General features: G+C 49.3%; 1 long non-coding RNA gene across 1 annotated transcript in view; it reads left to right on the top strand.

Moving 5' to 3' along the window:
* Positions 1-10075, top strand: part of LOC144166138 (uncharacterized) — a 57035-nt gene extending 46960 nt beyond the window's left edge. The window contains exon 3 of the long non-coding RNA XR_013321600.1: positions 9884-10075. This is a non-coding gene — a long non-coding RNA (uncharacterized LOC144166138). The remainder of the gene's footprint in view (positions 1-9883) is intronic.
* Positions 10076-16109: the final 6034 nt, after the last annotated feature.

Genomic DNA, 16109 nt, shown 5'->3' on the forward strand with positions numbered 1-16109 from the left:
ACCCTAGACGACCACTTCGCCCCAACGAAACATACCTGTGAGCCGTGCTCAACGCAACTGTTTTGCGGGTCTAGTGACAGCCACTGCTGTGGAAAGCTAACCTAACCCGTTTTGCGAACATTTCTTTTTTTTGAGTGACCTTCATCTCCTTGAGTGGCTAAATATGTTGTAAATACATTCCGTCCTGTGTGTGCGTCCGGCATTCTTCTCGTTGGGTTCTGCACGATCCTAGCGTAACAAAAGTGGCGAGCCTGCCAGGATACGCCCATTAACAACCGCAGAACTGAGTTGGATGCCGTGCGCATATTCGTGACGTGAGTGTACTAACAACATGGATGTGGAGAAATTATTGGAGATAGGGACGCAGCTAGGACTCTCGGGGTCGGAACTTCGGGCGTGGATCGACACGCAGCGTGCGGAGCAGCGTGCTGAGAGGGCGGCTGAGAGAGAGAGGCTTAAGGAAGCTGCAGAACGAGAAAGAGAGGAAAGGCGAGAAGCCGACGAAAGAGCTAGAGAAGCCGCCGAGAGGGCAAAAGAAGCTGCTGAGAGGGAGAAAGAAGCTGCTGAGAGGGCAAAAGAAGCTGCGGAGAATGAGATGCGAATCCTCGAGCTGAAGATCCGTCTTTAAGAAGGATCGCGAAACACCGCAAATGCCACTGCCGACAGTGAAACTAGCCCCAATGTATCAGTGATGAATCCGCAAAAGCTCCTACCCCTATTTGACGAAAGGCGCGATGATCTTCACGCGTATCTTCAGCGCTTCGAGCGCGTGGCAGCCGGACAGGGGTGGGCCCAGGACAAATGGGCCGTTGCACTTAGTATGTGCTTGTCCGGAGAAGCACTCACTGTGATTGGGAGGATGACTGCGGAGGAATCACTGGACTACAGCAAGGTCAAAAAGGCATTGCTGCAACGGTTCAGATTCACTGCCCAAGGATACCAAGAAAAGTTCCGCAAAGCCCGGGCAGAAGACGGCGAAACGGGAAAACAGTTTGCAGCCAGGCTGTCGAGCTACTTCGACCATTGGGTGGAAATGACCAACATTTCTAAAACCTACGAAGGTCTCCGCGATTTGGTACTGTCGGAGCAATTTTACAGTTGTTGCCACCCCAAACTCGTCGTCTTCCTCAAGGAACGCGAATGTGTCACCCTGAATGCCTTGGCAGACGTCACGGACCGTTTCCTGGAGGCGCAAAACCTTGCGAACTTAGGGAAGGTTCCTGCTGACGTGCGAGATGATCCCAAGGGGGCAACTGATACCCAAAAAAGGACACCGCAGAAGTGCTTTCTATGTGATCGACCCGGACACCGCGCACAGGACTGTCCCACTGTGGCCAGAGGAAACACCACCTGTTCTCAGTGTGGCAGATCAGGTCATAGTGCCGATAACTGTCGAGGTGGATCGGGAGGCAAAGACACGGTAGCTGCGTGTGTCATTTACGAGCCTCCAAGGAGGTTCGCCAAAACCAAGTCCTACAAAGCCCAGTCGTCGGACGCGAGAGCAAGTGGTCCCAACTCTAAGGACGTCAGCGACAGGAATTCACCTTTTCTGGTAAAGGGGCTGCCAGTGGTTCCAGGACGAGTGCTCGGTAAAGCCGCTAGAGTCCTCAGAGACACCGGGAGCAACACCGCCATCGTCCGCCGTGATCTGGTCGACGACGACTGTTTTACTGGGAAGACACGCCGTGTTGTCCTTCTAGACGGGACAGCTAAGGAACTACCGGAGGCGAAAATCCAAGTACAGACGCCGTATTTTGTAGGAGAGATTAGCGCTGCCTGCATGGCCTGTCCCCTTTACGACCTGGTTCTTGGCAACATTCCAGGCGTAAGGGAACCTCACGATCCAGATCTTGAGTGGGAGTACGGAGTTATTGGCGACAGTGAAACAGGTACGAGCAGCCTAGGGCGAACGCTGCCTTCGGAACCGCACTACCTGTTTTCCGCCGTGGCAAGCGCTGAAGCCCTGCAGGACATACGCTTAAGAGCGCCACTCCTCCGGCAGCCTAACCTCAACCGTGTAAAACTAGCCCAGGAACAGCACGAAGACCCCACTTTGAGGTCTATTTACCGGAAAGTTGGAAAGGAATCTCGCTCTGCAAGAGGCCACCACTACACTTTCCTCGAAAGTGAGGACCTCTTGTATCGGGTCTGTCGCCTTTCAAATGGAAATGAGTTCAAGCAAATAGTGATGCCCCAGACCTTCAGAGAGTCAGTCCTTCGAGCCGCGCATGAGCGCCTCATGCCTCGACACGCCGGCATCCGGAAAACGACTTATCGGATTTTAGAAGAATTCTACTGGCCGGATTTGGGACGAGATGTGAAGCGTTTCGTGCGATCATGCAACGTCTGCAACCGGAAAACGCCTGAACCGCAAGTTGCTGCGGCATTTCTGCTCAACGCTCCCAATGCCGCAACTTGCGACAACCCAGGAGGTGATGCAAGCAAGCACGATACACAATCTAGACCCCGACACCTGGATACGCAACCTTGTTTCTGGTGGCATACTCCATGCACCTACCAGAGAAGCCGACGACACAAAGTTTCCCGCAAGTGAACAGGCGTCCAGCAGTGTCGTGTTGTGCGGGCGCGTGTGTAACTTGACGGTGACATAACGTCGTTCATCGTAGTTTATTGTTAAGTGACGGCATCCTGCCCGTGATTGCATTGTTATCAGTGCCACTTTTTTTTGCCCTGCCTAGGGATTAGTAGAATAGTTGTTTGGTCCCCTAACAACTTTCTTAAGGTGGGGGTGATGTGATGAGTGGCTCAGAGGGGGCACGGTGAAAGTAGTGAAAGAAGATTTCACATCGCGGGAGACACCAAGTGGCCGCTGGGAAAAGGACGCCACGAAGAAGAAGAAGACGAGGGCATGGTGCGAGCAAGCGCTGCGAACCCGGGAAGTGCAGAGCGACCGAGACAGGGCACGGTTGGACTGGGCATTCCCACGTCAGACGTCCGGTCGACGTGCCGTCCGCTACGAGACCGTCGCCATCGGTGACCAGGCGAGCTTCCGTCTGGGTGCGGCTCGGGCACGAGTGATCGCAAGGCTCTGCCGCGTCGTCACGTTCCGGCTCGAGCCAGGGCTCCTGCTGCTGCGGGGCCGACGTTCGTGGTGCGTCAGCGGCTCCATGCTCCTGCTCGGACCGCCGGGTTGCTAAGTCCTGGCCACGGCTTCCGGGCCTGGTGTGCTTGGTCGCGGAGGTGTTCCGGAGCGTCCCACACCAGCTCGTTGGTGACCTGTCCGTGAAGCGGCCGGCCAAGTTAGCGAGCCTCACCCTAGACGACCACTTCGCCCCAACGAAACATACCTGTGAGCCGTGCTCAACGCAACTGTTTTGCGGGTCTAGTGACAGCCACTGCTGTGGAAAGCTAACCTAACCCGTTTTGCGAACATTTCTTTTTTTTGAGTGACCTTCATCTCCTTGAGTGGCTAAATATGTTGTAAATACATTCCGTCCTGTGTGTGCGTCCGGCATTCTTCTCGTTGGGTTCTGCACGATCCTGGCAGGCTCGCCACTTTTGTTACGCTAGGATCGTGCAGAACCCAACGAGAAGAATGCCGGACGCACACACAGGACGGAATGTATTTACAACATATTTAGCCACTCAAGGAGATGAAGGTCACTCAAAAAAAAAGAAATGTTCGCAAAACGGGTTAGGTTAGCTTTCCACAGCAGTGGCTGTCACTAGACCCGCAAAACAGTTGCGTTGAGCACGGCTCACAGGTATGTTTCGTTGGGGCGAAGTGGTCGTCTAGGGTGAGGCTCGCTAACTTGGCCGGCCGCTTCACGGACAGGTCACCAACGAGCTGGTGTGGGACGCTCCGGAACACCTCCGCGACCAAGCACACCAGGCCCGGAAGCCGTGGCCAGGACTTAGCAACCCGGCGGTCCGAGCAGGAGCATGGAGCCGCTGACGCACCACGAACGTCGGCCCCGCAGCAGCAGGAACCCTGGCTCGAGCCGGAACGTGACGACGCGGCAGAGCCTTGCGATCACTCGTGCCCGAGCCGCACCCAGACGGAAGCTCGCCTGGTCACCGATGGCGACGGTCTCGTAGCGGACGGCACGTCGACCGGACGTCTGACGTGGGAATGCCCAGTCCAACCGTGTCCTGTCTCGGTCGCTCTGCACTTCCCGGGTTCGCAGCGCTTGCTCGCACCACGCCCTCGTCTTCTTCTTCTTCGTGGCGTCCTTTTCCCAGCGGCCACTTGGTGTCTCCCGCGATGTGAAATCTTCTTTCACTACTTTCACCGTGCCCCCTCCGAGCCACTCATCACAATCACCTTCCCAGAGACGCGAAAGAGGTTCGCCTCTTTCCCCCTGGGGAGGTACGCCGACGCAGCTCGCCGGGGGGCGGAGCAGCGCCTGGTTTCCACAGGGACCCAGTTCAGCGAGTCTGACCTGGTCCCTCCCACACCCCCTGGGTTGCCTCTCGCAACCCAACCCGCCACCACGCCGCTTGCTGAGGCAGCAGCGGTTGTGGTGGCAACCTCTTCCGTCGGGACCGGTGCCGCTCCCGTCCCTGCCTCCCCGTCCTCCAGTGCGTTGGAGAGTGCCATGGACACCACGGGCCCCGCACCGGCTCCCACCGCCACCGCACCGCCCGTGCCACCTCTGGCGCCCCGGACGCCTTCAGCGGTGGCGGCTCAAACGAAGGGCTCCCGAGGGGGGGCCAAGTCCGGGGGGCCCGGTCCGTCGGGCACCCCTCGGACATCCGACGACGAGATGGATGTCGGGCCGTTCCTGCCTGCAAAGCAGCGCAAGGAACGCGTCCCGACGCCAAAGCCTGCCGACAAGCCAAAAAAGGCGAGAGTCACAGCCCCGAAAGACGACACATAAACAAACAAACACACTCCAGTAGCTCTGACACTAAATAATGGGAAGAGAAAACATATTTCAATGGAACTGTAGAGGCCTTCTTAAAAATCTTGACGATGTATACGAAATACTGCATGCTAATCAGCCAAGTGTAATGTGTGTTCAGGAAACACATTTGAATTCCAAGCACACAAATTTCTTGAATAGTTACATGGTCTTCAGAAAGGACAGGGATGGCTGTACACACTCTTCTGGCGGTGTGGCCATAATCGTCCGGAAATCCTTAGCATGCCACCCTGTCACTTTAAACACTATCCTTGAGGCTGTAGCAATACGCTTAATAATATTTAATAGGTTGATAACGGTATGCTCCATATACATTCCTCCTGATGTTACACTTTCGAGCTCTGACGTCGAGGCGCTGGTTGACCAGCTGCCCGAACCGTACATTCTAACAGGCGACCTTAATGCTCACAATTCTCTTTGGGGCTCTTCTCGTACGGATGCCCGGGGTCGCCTGATAGTGAGGTTTCTTACATCCTCTGGAGCATGCCTTTTCAACAATAAACAGCCTACATATCATAAGATAGGACACAACACATACTCATGTCTTGACTTGGCTATTGGCTCCGCAGTTCTCTTTCCTCTTCTCGAGTGGGGTGTGGGAACTGACCCATATGGCAGTGACCACTTCCCCACCTCACTTACATACATAGGTAAAGGCCCATGCAGTCCATCTTCCCATAATAGGTTCAATGAAACACGAGCTAACTGGAATACATTTACAGAGACATCCAAACTACACCACACATCCATAGGACACCTACACGTTGAAGAATCTACCCAACTCCTCACGGCGCACATCCTCGACGCCGCCGAAAAGTCCATTCCCCACGCCTCTGGTGCCCCGCGCAACCAGCGGAGGCCGTGGTGGAATGAGGACTGTAGGCGGGCGCGAGAGGCCCAGAACAAGGCGTGGGGTGTCCTTCGTCGGTACCCCACGTCGGGAAACCTCCTCTTGTTGAAACGGGCCAAGGCGTTAGGAAAACGTGTGCGCCGTGAGGCAAAACGAGAGAGTTGGCGTACATTCATAACATCAATAAACTCCTACACAGACACAAGGAAAGTATGGACACGAATACGCAAACTCAAGGGACAACAAACACACAGCCTGCCTCTGGTCAGCACTACAGGGGACACACTCGAAGACCAGGCTGACACACTCGCACAACACTTCCAACACGTGTCCAGTTCAGCACACTACACGAACACTTTCCTGAAACATAAAGCCTGTTGTGAAAAGAAGTCCCTACGCGACAACAACAAATCACAGACTTCTTACAACTCCCTGTTTTCACTACATGAGCTGAGGGCTGCTCTAAGCACGTGTAAACCCTCAGCTCCAGGCCCAGACAACATTACATATACAATGATACAACACCTGCACGCAGACACGCTTCTAACACTCTTACACCTATATAACAAGATATGGCTTTCGGGGCACATTCCAAACTCTTGGAAGGAGGCTATAGTTGTAGCTTTCCTGAAGGAGGGAAAGGACCCGTCATCCCCCTCAAGTTACCGTCCTATTGCCCTGACAACTGCCTGTGCAAGCTCTTCGAGAAGATGATAAATCGCAGGCTCGTGTACTTCCTTGAGTACAATGGTCTTCTCGAGAGCTGCCAGGCAGGCTTCAGGGTGAAGCGATCGACGAACGATCAACTGTTAGCTCTTGACTCGTACATCAAGGATGCCTTCGCACACAAGCAGTATTGTTTAACTGTGTTTTTCGACCTTGAGAAGGCATACGACACCGCTTGGCGTTATGGGATCCTTAGGGACCTCAAGTCATTCGGTGTTTCGGGTAACATGTTGAACGCTCTTGTCAGTTACTTGTCAGAGAGAACGTTCCGAGTAAGAGTCGGTGGTGCACTGTCAAAGGTTCACGTGCAAGAAAATGGCGTGCCACAAGGTGGCGTGTTGAGCTGCACTCTCTTCATAGTAAAAATGAACTCTCTTGGTAAGGCACTGCCACCTACAACCTCTTATTCCATGTATGTAGATGACGTCCAGATATCCTATAAATCATGCAATATGTCAATCTGCGAACGTCAAGTCCAGCTTGGTGTAAAGAAACTTGCCGGCTGGGCAGACAAGAATGGTTTTAAATTGAATCCTGTAAAAAGCTCCTGTGTTGTGTTCTCCAGGAAGCGCGGGGTCCATCTGGACCCAGACATTACTCTGAATGGCGTGTCGCTTCCTGTGAACAAGGAGCACAAGTTCTTAGGTGTTGTGTTTGATCACAAACTCACATTCATTCCCCACATCAAGGAAGTTAAAAATAAATGTCTCAAAACAATGAATATACTTAAGGTTCTCTCCCACCAATCCTACGGTTCCGACAAAGAACTCCTGCTTCGCTTGTATACTGCATTGGTTGGGTCTCGTTTAGACTATGGCAGTGTGGTGTATGGGTCGGCGACTAAGACAGCCTTGCGAATTCTGGACCCAGTGCTACACTTGGGGCTTCGTCTTGCTTCGGGTGCTTTTCGCACTAGCCCTGCCGAGAGTCTTTATGTCGAGTGTGATAAGTGGAGCCTTGAGAACCAACGAACGTACATGGACTTGCTTTATGCTTTTAAAATTTCGCCGCTGAATAATCATCCTTTTTATCCTGTCTTTAACGATACATCAACATCTTTGCTCTTTGAAAATCGCCCATCCGTTCCTCTGCCCTTTTCACTTAGAGTGAGAGAGCGAGCCTCGGACCTCAGTGCTTTGTTTTTAGATGTGTACAGGACAACCTTTTCTAACAGTTTACCGCCATGGCAAGTTCGCCCTGTGTCGTGCGACCTTTCTTTTATGAGACTTTTATGAGACTTGACAAAAATCGCGTACCACGAGCTGCAATACTGCAGCACTTTCTGTCTTTGCAGTTTAAATACACATGTGCAGAATTTTATGGTGACGCTTCTAAAACCTCCACTATGGTGTCGTGTGCTGGTCATGGTCCAAACTTCAATGCAGCCAGAACCATGAGCGTGCACACAGCAATTTTTTCAGCAGAAGCGTATGGAATTTTACTGATTGTAGGACACATTCTTGAAAATCAAATTCCCAATTCCATCATCTATACAGATTCTTCGAGTGTTGTCCGCGCACTGTCATCGCATAAGCCCCCAAAAAACCACATAGTTAATCTTGTATTCAACACTATCATGTCCGTGTATGCACAAAAGCACGAGCTGGTCCTCTGCTGGGTCCCAGGACACGCAGGGATCGCTGGGAATGAGTTGGCAGATGAGAGGGCCGCTGCAGCTGCACTCAGGAGCACTTTAGACATTACAACGATACCCTACACAGACCTCAAGCCTCACATAAGACAACACCTGCGCAGAACATGGCAAATACACTGGGACGAACAGACAGACAACAAACTACATGTAATAAAGCCACACTTGGGACGGTACACATCTGACTCACACAACAGACACACGGAAGTCGCCTTGGGTAGGCTGCGGATAGGGCACACCCATGCGACGCACTCGTTTCTGCTGACGGGATCTTCTAGACCCCAGTGCAGCAGGTGCGGAGAGGCCCTATCCGTAGTGCACATACTAATCACATGCAAGGCACTTCACACAACACGACACAAACACTTCAGAGAACTCTACAGACAACATATTCCCCTAAATCCATCGTTTTTCCTAGGTGACGAAGCCATTGTTTCCGTGAAACGTGTGTTTGAGTATTTGTCGGACGTGAAGTTTTTAAACCTCATTTCCTATCACGCATCATGAAATCTGGCCCTATACACCAGCCATGCTCATTGTCGTTTTGTGATTTTACTTTTGTTTTTGCTGATTTTACTTAGTGTTTAAGGTATCACCTCTCATATACGACTATTATTAGTGTTTAAGGTATCACCTCTCATATACGGCTCTTTGCCCCAGTTGGCCTTGCGCCATAAACATCAAACCATCATCATCAGTTTTATCTTCTGTAACTTCCGTTCCTGGCGAGCGCATTTACTTGATAGGTGTGAACTCACCATACGGCTCTGCTACTTGAGCACATCTCTCTGTCATGCCGGGCGACTTTGGGACATTCAATACATTGCGCAGCCACATGAGGTTACGGCATATATCTACACGGCATGCCAACGCGTCGAAGTAGTCCTAATCCAGTTTGTCACGTTCCAGCAGTTCTAAGATTCTCCTTTCGATCTCGTACAAAGCGGCATCTTTAATTGCAAGGAGGTCAATGACCTCTTGCAAATCATGCGAAGATGGAGAGGGGGCTTCCAGAAGCTCATTCGCTGCCTTGAGCAGTCTCGCAGTAGTGACGCAAAGGATGTGTTGCTGCCCGTGCAGCTTATCCATTCGACAATTACTGTCGGTCGTCAATAGATGGTCTGGGGCAGTTATGCCGATCTACGGCTGAGGAGGGACCTGATCAGGGGAAACAGTCAAAATCGCGGGTTTCTGGGAACCTCAACCCGGAGGGGACGTCGGTTGTCTCCTTCGTCGCGTGCGGTCATCCTCCCGGTTTCGGCGCCAAAACATATAGCGGACGAACGACGCAAAGAAGACCTGGGCCATCGCTGCCCTTAGCGGGGACGATAACTTTAGTTGCACAGGAAATCTACAGGACGATGCTGATGATTGCGATGAATGGCGCATACCCAGCCGAAGATTGAACACCTCCGAAACCAATCCTTTGCAACCGTTTGCAGAAACTTTTTTGGCCATACGTTCCGATCGATGAGATGTTTTCGAGAGATGTCGCTGTACTAAAGACTCCAGACGACGGCTTATCTGCTAAAGGGGATATATATTGTTTGTGCATGACATAACTGACTGAATCTGGCTGACGCAGTCATAGTTGTGTTAGCAAGTGTAATTAGGCCTGCATTTTACAGTACTTAATTGTTTGGCAGGCATAATGCCCAGAATTCAAAGGCCAATAATGAATGACCAAAGGCAATGTTTCCTGAGCCGTGGCTACTACGTAAAAACTTACTTTCTAGAGTATATTAACTCAGAAGTGGTTTTTCGTTGCAGTGCACACCTGACGGCTACCCAGGAAATTACTGTCCAGATAACTGTACCTGCTATGGAAATCAAGACGGCTCCGGCGATTGCTACAGAAATTGGAAATCCAGAGCATCTTACTAAATCGAAGTGCGCGTCGTCACCAGAAATGAGGCCGTTCGACGTACATATGCATAAGGAAAATAAAAGTTCCACTTTTCATAAACGCCTATTGTAGCCTGTATACTCCATATCAATTTGTCTGGGTACTGGCACAAGTCTCTTTCCGCAAGTCGCAACAGAGACATGTTGAAACAATGTACGTAACAGATGGTTCGAACGTACTGATGAAGACTTTTTACAACACTCATCTTGAGTTCCTGTGCCTGTGCTTTTACGTTGCCGTCGGCGGCGGTGTAGCCGAGCAAGCAGAGGCGACACCCAAGATAGACGACATAAAGCTAGCAAAAAATGGCAGCATCTCCACTCCGTTTATTATGGCGGGGGTGCGGAGCACGGGGACTCGAAATGACATGCAAGTTGTGCCCCAAGTGACATCCGATTTGTGCCCCCGGCCATGATTCGATTTGAGCCGTGAGTTGCACCTTGATTATTCCCTAAATGAAACTGCAACTCAAGACTCAAATCGAATTTTGCTTGATTTTTGCATGATTGTGGGGTGCGCACGGATGGACGCGGATGGAGATTTGGGGGTCCTACGGTACTCCGCACCGTTACAGACGAGAGATTAAGCCGTTTGGCTCTCGGTTACTAACTCACCGTCGTAGCCCAGTGAGTAAGATGACTGACACTAAACTCTATCTGGTCTACCAGACACAGGCTTGAATTCTACCGGTACCTGTGTGATTTTGTGATTGTAAATTCTATGCGCATGGTCGCGGACGGACATTGTGCGGTACTAAGGTACTCCGCACCTAAAAGTGGAGGAGGAAAGTGGGATGAAGTGCGGGTGGTAGAACAGAGGTCGCGGAGGTTGCGGCTCTGTTACAAATCCCGATCTCAACTGCTTCTGTTCCTAAAAAACCTCTCCACAGACCCAGACAACTCGTTGGCTGTCCCGTGCCTGGGACTGGCGACGCACTGGTCGAAACAGCGTGGGCTCCTGGTATTTTGGAGGTGGAGCCCTGGCTTGCAACTGCGGCCGCCCCGTCGAGCATTCACGCTTGGGCACATTCTAACAGAATTTTCGCAACCTTAAATTTAGGTAAACCTAAAGAACACGCAGGGTTCCGTAAAGGCTATTCAACAATGGACCATATTCACATGGTCAATCAGGTGATAGAGAAGTGCGCTGAGTATACTGAACCCCTATATATAGCCTTCACACATTATGAGAAAGCATTTGACTCGGCCACTCCTCAGCAGTCATTCAGGAATTACCGAACCAGAGTGTAGATGATCATTATGTAAGAATACTATTGGATATCTACAATGGGTCCACAGCTGCCATCATCCTCCATAAGGAGAGCAGTAAAATATCTATAAGGAAGGGCGTCAGACAAGGAGACAAAATCTCCCCAATGTTATTCACAGCATGTTAACAAGAAGTATTCAGAACAGTGGATTTGGAACAGGTGGGAGTGAGGGTTAATGGAAAATACCTGAGTAACATCAGATTTGCTGATGACGTTGCCTTGTTAAGTAACTCGGGGGAGGAATAGAAAGGCATGCTTACCACACTGGGCCAACAGAGTATAACCGTGGGCCTGAAAATTCATATGCAGAAAACTAAAGTAATAATCAATCACCTCGGGGCAGCACAGCGGTTTCAGCTAGGTGGCGAGGCCGTAGAAGTAGTAAGCGAATATATCTACTCAGGCCGAGTTGTGACCCCGGATCCCAATTATGAGGCCGAGAAAATTCGAAGGATAAGAATGGGGTGGAGTGCACACGTCAGGCACTCTTCGATAATGGATGGCAGCCTACCATTGTCCCTTAAGAAAAAAACTGTATGACAGCTGCATCTTACCCGTACTCACCTACGGGGCAGAAACTTGGAGGCTCACTAAGAGGGTTGACCTTAAATTGGGAACGATTCAGCGTGCAATGAAACGGAAGATGTTAGGTGTAACATTAAGGGACAAGAAGAGAGCGGAGTGGGTCAGCGGACAAACGCGTGTTAATGACATATTAGTCAAAATTAAGAAGAAGAAATGAAATGGTGCAGGGCATGTAATGCGAAGGCAAGACTACAGTTGGTCATTGAGAGTAACAGAGGTATCCTTAGAGAAAACAAGCGTTGCATGGGGCGGAAGACAGTTAGATGGGCAGATGAGATCACGAAGTTTGCGGAGATAAATTGGTAACAGTTACCACAGGACCGGGGTAATTGGAGAATAATGGGAGAGGCCTTTGACCTGGAGTGGGCGTAGATAGGCTGGTCATGATGATGATGACATTCTCCGATGCCTCCCCGATGCCCCGTGCCTAAACCCGAAATGGCGTAGAGCGCTTCATCGAATCAGCCACGCCGTGACCTCTCCGTCGGTCGGGCATGCGTTGTGATGCATGAGTGTATTTATTCAACATTAGGAAACGAGAAACGTCCACCACCAGGACTTCATTTTCTCGCCTATGGACGAACCCCCGAACCCCCGCTGGTGTTTGGGAGGTGGTGTGGGAGAGGTGGGGTTTGGAGCAAAGAGTACATGGTGATAGAACTAGGGATAGGAGATCATGCTAACGTGGTACCTATATAAAACACTTTGATGATGACAACACCCGGTGATACTGCGAACAAACCTCCCTAGGATGCTTCGGTTTTCGCTATCTTAAACATTTCTGTCAGGTGTTTCGTAATTTTAATTATTTGAGATTTAATTTCGTTTCCGTGTTCGTTTCTGCTATCAATCCTCCTTTTGGTTTCCTACTATCATGCATGAAGCAACTTTTACCCACGAACTCACTGGCCACCGACTCATGACGATCAAGCCAGTCCATGGTCTATTCATTATAGAATATGGATATGCCGGCAGGATTCCTTAACATCCGATGCAAGCGTTAAGCGTCAAGTTAAGTTAAGCATCCGCCGTGGCTCTGGAAGTCACAATGCGCTTTCGTGTGGCTTGGTGGCACCAGCCACGTACCGGTAATACAGGTACAAGCAACTCCATGGCCTGGCACTCGGCCCGTATGCGGTAGTAGAACGCTTCACATCTTGAGCAGGCCTTAATGAGAAGTCGCCCTTATTAAATGGGACGGCTGCAAAGATGTACAACGTTAAACCGCAGTGACGGCTCAGAGGTACAGAATTCGCATCGTGTGCGGCAGCCATCGGGTTCGAACCGGTGTACCGCCGGGCATCCACCCGTTTTTTAATAGTACAGGCGCCCTTGGTAGAGTACGGCCATGCAGCACAAGCATGTGCGGCTCAGTATCAGCTGTCCATCTCTGGCCAGGCAATTTCTGCACGGCATTCATCCGTCAAAGTATAACGCCCATATTCAATAGTGCGCCTTGGCCGTGGGCTTAAGGTTCCTTGGTGTAAGCTGAACAGCCGCTCACCTTTGAACAAGGCATCGCCAAGGGCCCCACAACCACCCATCGGACGGTAGACTTTGCCGCCGTCCTGCCGCACTTTTGTCGGCCGATGGCAGTTCAACTTTGGCCAACCCACGGCCATTCAACTTTCAGAGACGACGGCTGTTCATTCTTGCCAGGAGGGCAGCTTTCCAACTATGCCCAGTAAGCATTGGTAGAAATTTTTCCGTGCAACTTATTCTTGTCCGGCCGTTCCACTGAAGCAGACGTTTCAATTTTTCTGTTCTCGCACTCCTCCAGCCCTAGCTTAGTATAGCCGAGCTATTTATACAGCCAACTGCAGAATTTCTAACCTTGTAACAGCCCTCATTCGTGGTTTTCAGTAAAAAATAAATTCAGTTACTGACAAACCCTGTGTCGATTACAAACTTTTCTTTACTTATTCCCTGAATTGCTGCCTGTACAGTCATGCTGGCTCTGTTTGATGCGGCCGTCATTGTGGTCGTGGACAGAACAGTGCTACTTTGTTTTAACAGAAACAGCATCTGCCGTGCTACAGATTGCCTGCAGGGATGAAAAAAACAAAAAAGAACCAGTCACAAGCACGGCACAGCTCACACTACCACCAATCTCAGCAATGCAGTTCGAGGCACCTACAGATATTTACACTGCTGAAATACAACGCATCTTTCTTTACGAGAGCAAAAAATTCTTGAAACAATATTTATGATGAATCTTGAGTTACGAGTAATTGTTGTCTAGTTGCAAAGAATGTTGACATCTTTTAAAGAAAGTTCAAAGCAATGTAAAATCGAAAGTCATTTATCAAAGATAGAACTAGTTGGAAGAGGCACTTTGTTCAAAGAAGTGAACCAGAAGAGATTAAATACTACAAAGTAACAATAGCGACATAACGTTTCAGCAGACAGGGCCTTCCAACCTCAGTGAGTCAAGACAAAGCTGAGAGAGTTTCTAAATTTGAACGACAGCTTTTCTTTAAACTGTGCTTTATCTTTGACCACTACTGATGACGCACAGCGAGACTGTTTCACACAGCTCGGTGGCTGGTGCTTCAATGTTTCACTACATAGGCAAACAGTCCATACTGATATGCGCCAACCGAAAATGACATTTTTTTGCTGGTTCTCCAACAGCTAGACACGGCTACAAAGTAATGTGTGTTTGAAATTACTGTACCTTATTTGTTTTCACAAACCAGCTGCAACGCTAAAAAGCAACGTAATGCTCCAACTAAATAATTTAAACCCAAATTGCATTACTTTATTGGCGAAGACACCTGAAATCCTTTTTTGAGCACAATGGCCAGAGATTCAATTTGCAGCTTTTGTTGGTTCGGTGCAAAAAGTGTATGCAGCTATTCCGACAAAACAAGCATGCTGCAATAGTAAAGATACCTGTGCAATTGGTTCTCTGACACTATAATCAAGGCTGTAGGAGAACGTTTTGGGTGGTAGAGGCAGTGTACTTACCCCAAATTCAGTGTGAATAAGATTGGGGACAGAAACAGCACGAGGTATTTCTAATTTATACTAACCTAAACAAGCCCTCCCAACATTTTATCTCGTGTACAGGGATGATCACCACGAAGTCACAAATGTAGCAAGAAATAAGGAGATGGTAAATTACTTTTTCTTTCATTCAATACGAGGAAAAGATGGGGGTTCATACGTAAGCTCTCCAGAACATCATTTGTTTGGAGAGGATGCTCCGGCCTCATTTTAAATCATGTTTTCGGATATTCACTGGTGATCCAGATAATATTTCCTTTACAAGACGATGCAACAGCCCCGTTGACACATTTGAATGCACGTTAACAACTACCCGAAACATCCTGTAGGCAGAAAATGTGAATCCGTGATTTAATTTGTCTCTATCTCTGTACAAAATTGTTTTAGCTTCCTGTCCCTGCTACCTAACTTTAAGAACAGCTGCGCACAATGAAAGAAATTCTTTTGCTCTCTATTTATATTACATCTACAAATCAACCAATCTGGTTTTCTGATGAATACGTGACACAACGAAACTCAGGCTGACCCTTTCAAAAAAATTTTTTTCTCCTTATTACGCCCGCCTTCATCAATATTTTTCTTCGAACAACACTCACGGAGTTTTGGTATTATGAAACAACTTACCACTTTTTCTTGCAACAATTAAAAGCTTCTCTTTTCACTTCATACTACATCAAAGAAGCAGACAGTTTTTGCATCTCCATAGTGTACCTAAAAAGAGCACTCGAAGATTTCGGCCAGCGAGAAAAGTAAAAATCTGAAGTGGTCGACCTTTCCAGGAAGAAAATTACTAACGAAAACTAAAATATGGCAGCTGCGAACATAATTGCTTTCCGCTGGACTGTGCAAAAGAAACCGCGAAATGATAATGTTCACTGCCAAATTCTGCTATAGTGATGCAGCTAGAACAATATTCAACTGTAATTTCGTAACATAATATTTAGCTTATTGTTTTTTTCGCTCACTGTGATGGAGAAGGCACCGACACATTGTAGCTTATTCCTTTAGTGGCCAATTATTTCTATGTTTCTGAGGATCCCAGTTATCTACGCTGCCTCGTTATCTTAAGTTTGGGAAGCTCAAAGGCTATTCAAATTCTTCGCTGACTCTATAGGCGCTTCATGTTTTTCTGGGTGCCTATAAAAACCTGACGTGTACCACGACAATCTGCACGTGTAGAAGCCACCCGCCTCTCTCTCCACTTTTATTTATGTATAGTGGGTATA

This window comes from Haemaphysalis longicornis, unplaced genomic scaffold (assembly GCF_048455015.1).
Source record: "Haemaphysalis longicornis isolate Haplotype H1 unplaced genomic scaffold, Haemaphysalis longicornis Haplotype H1 scaffold_16, whole genome shotgun sequence".
Lineage (NCBI taxonomy): Eukaryota > Metazoa > Arthropoda > Arachnida > Ixodida > Ixodidae > Haemaphysalis > Haemaphysalis longicornis.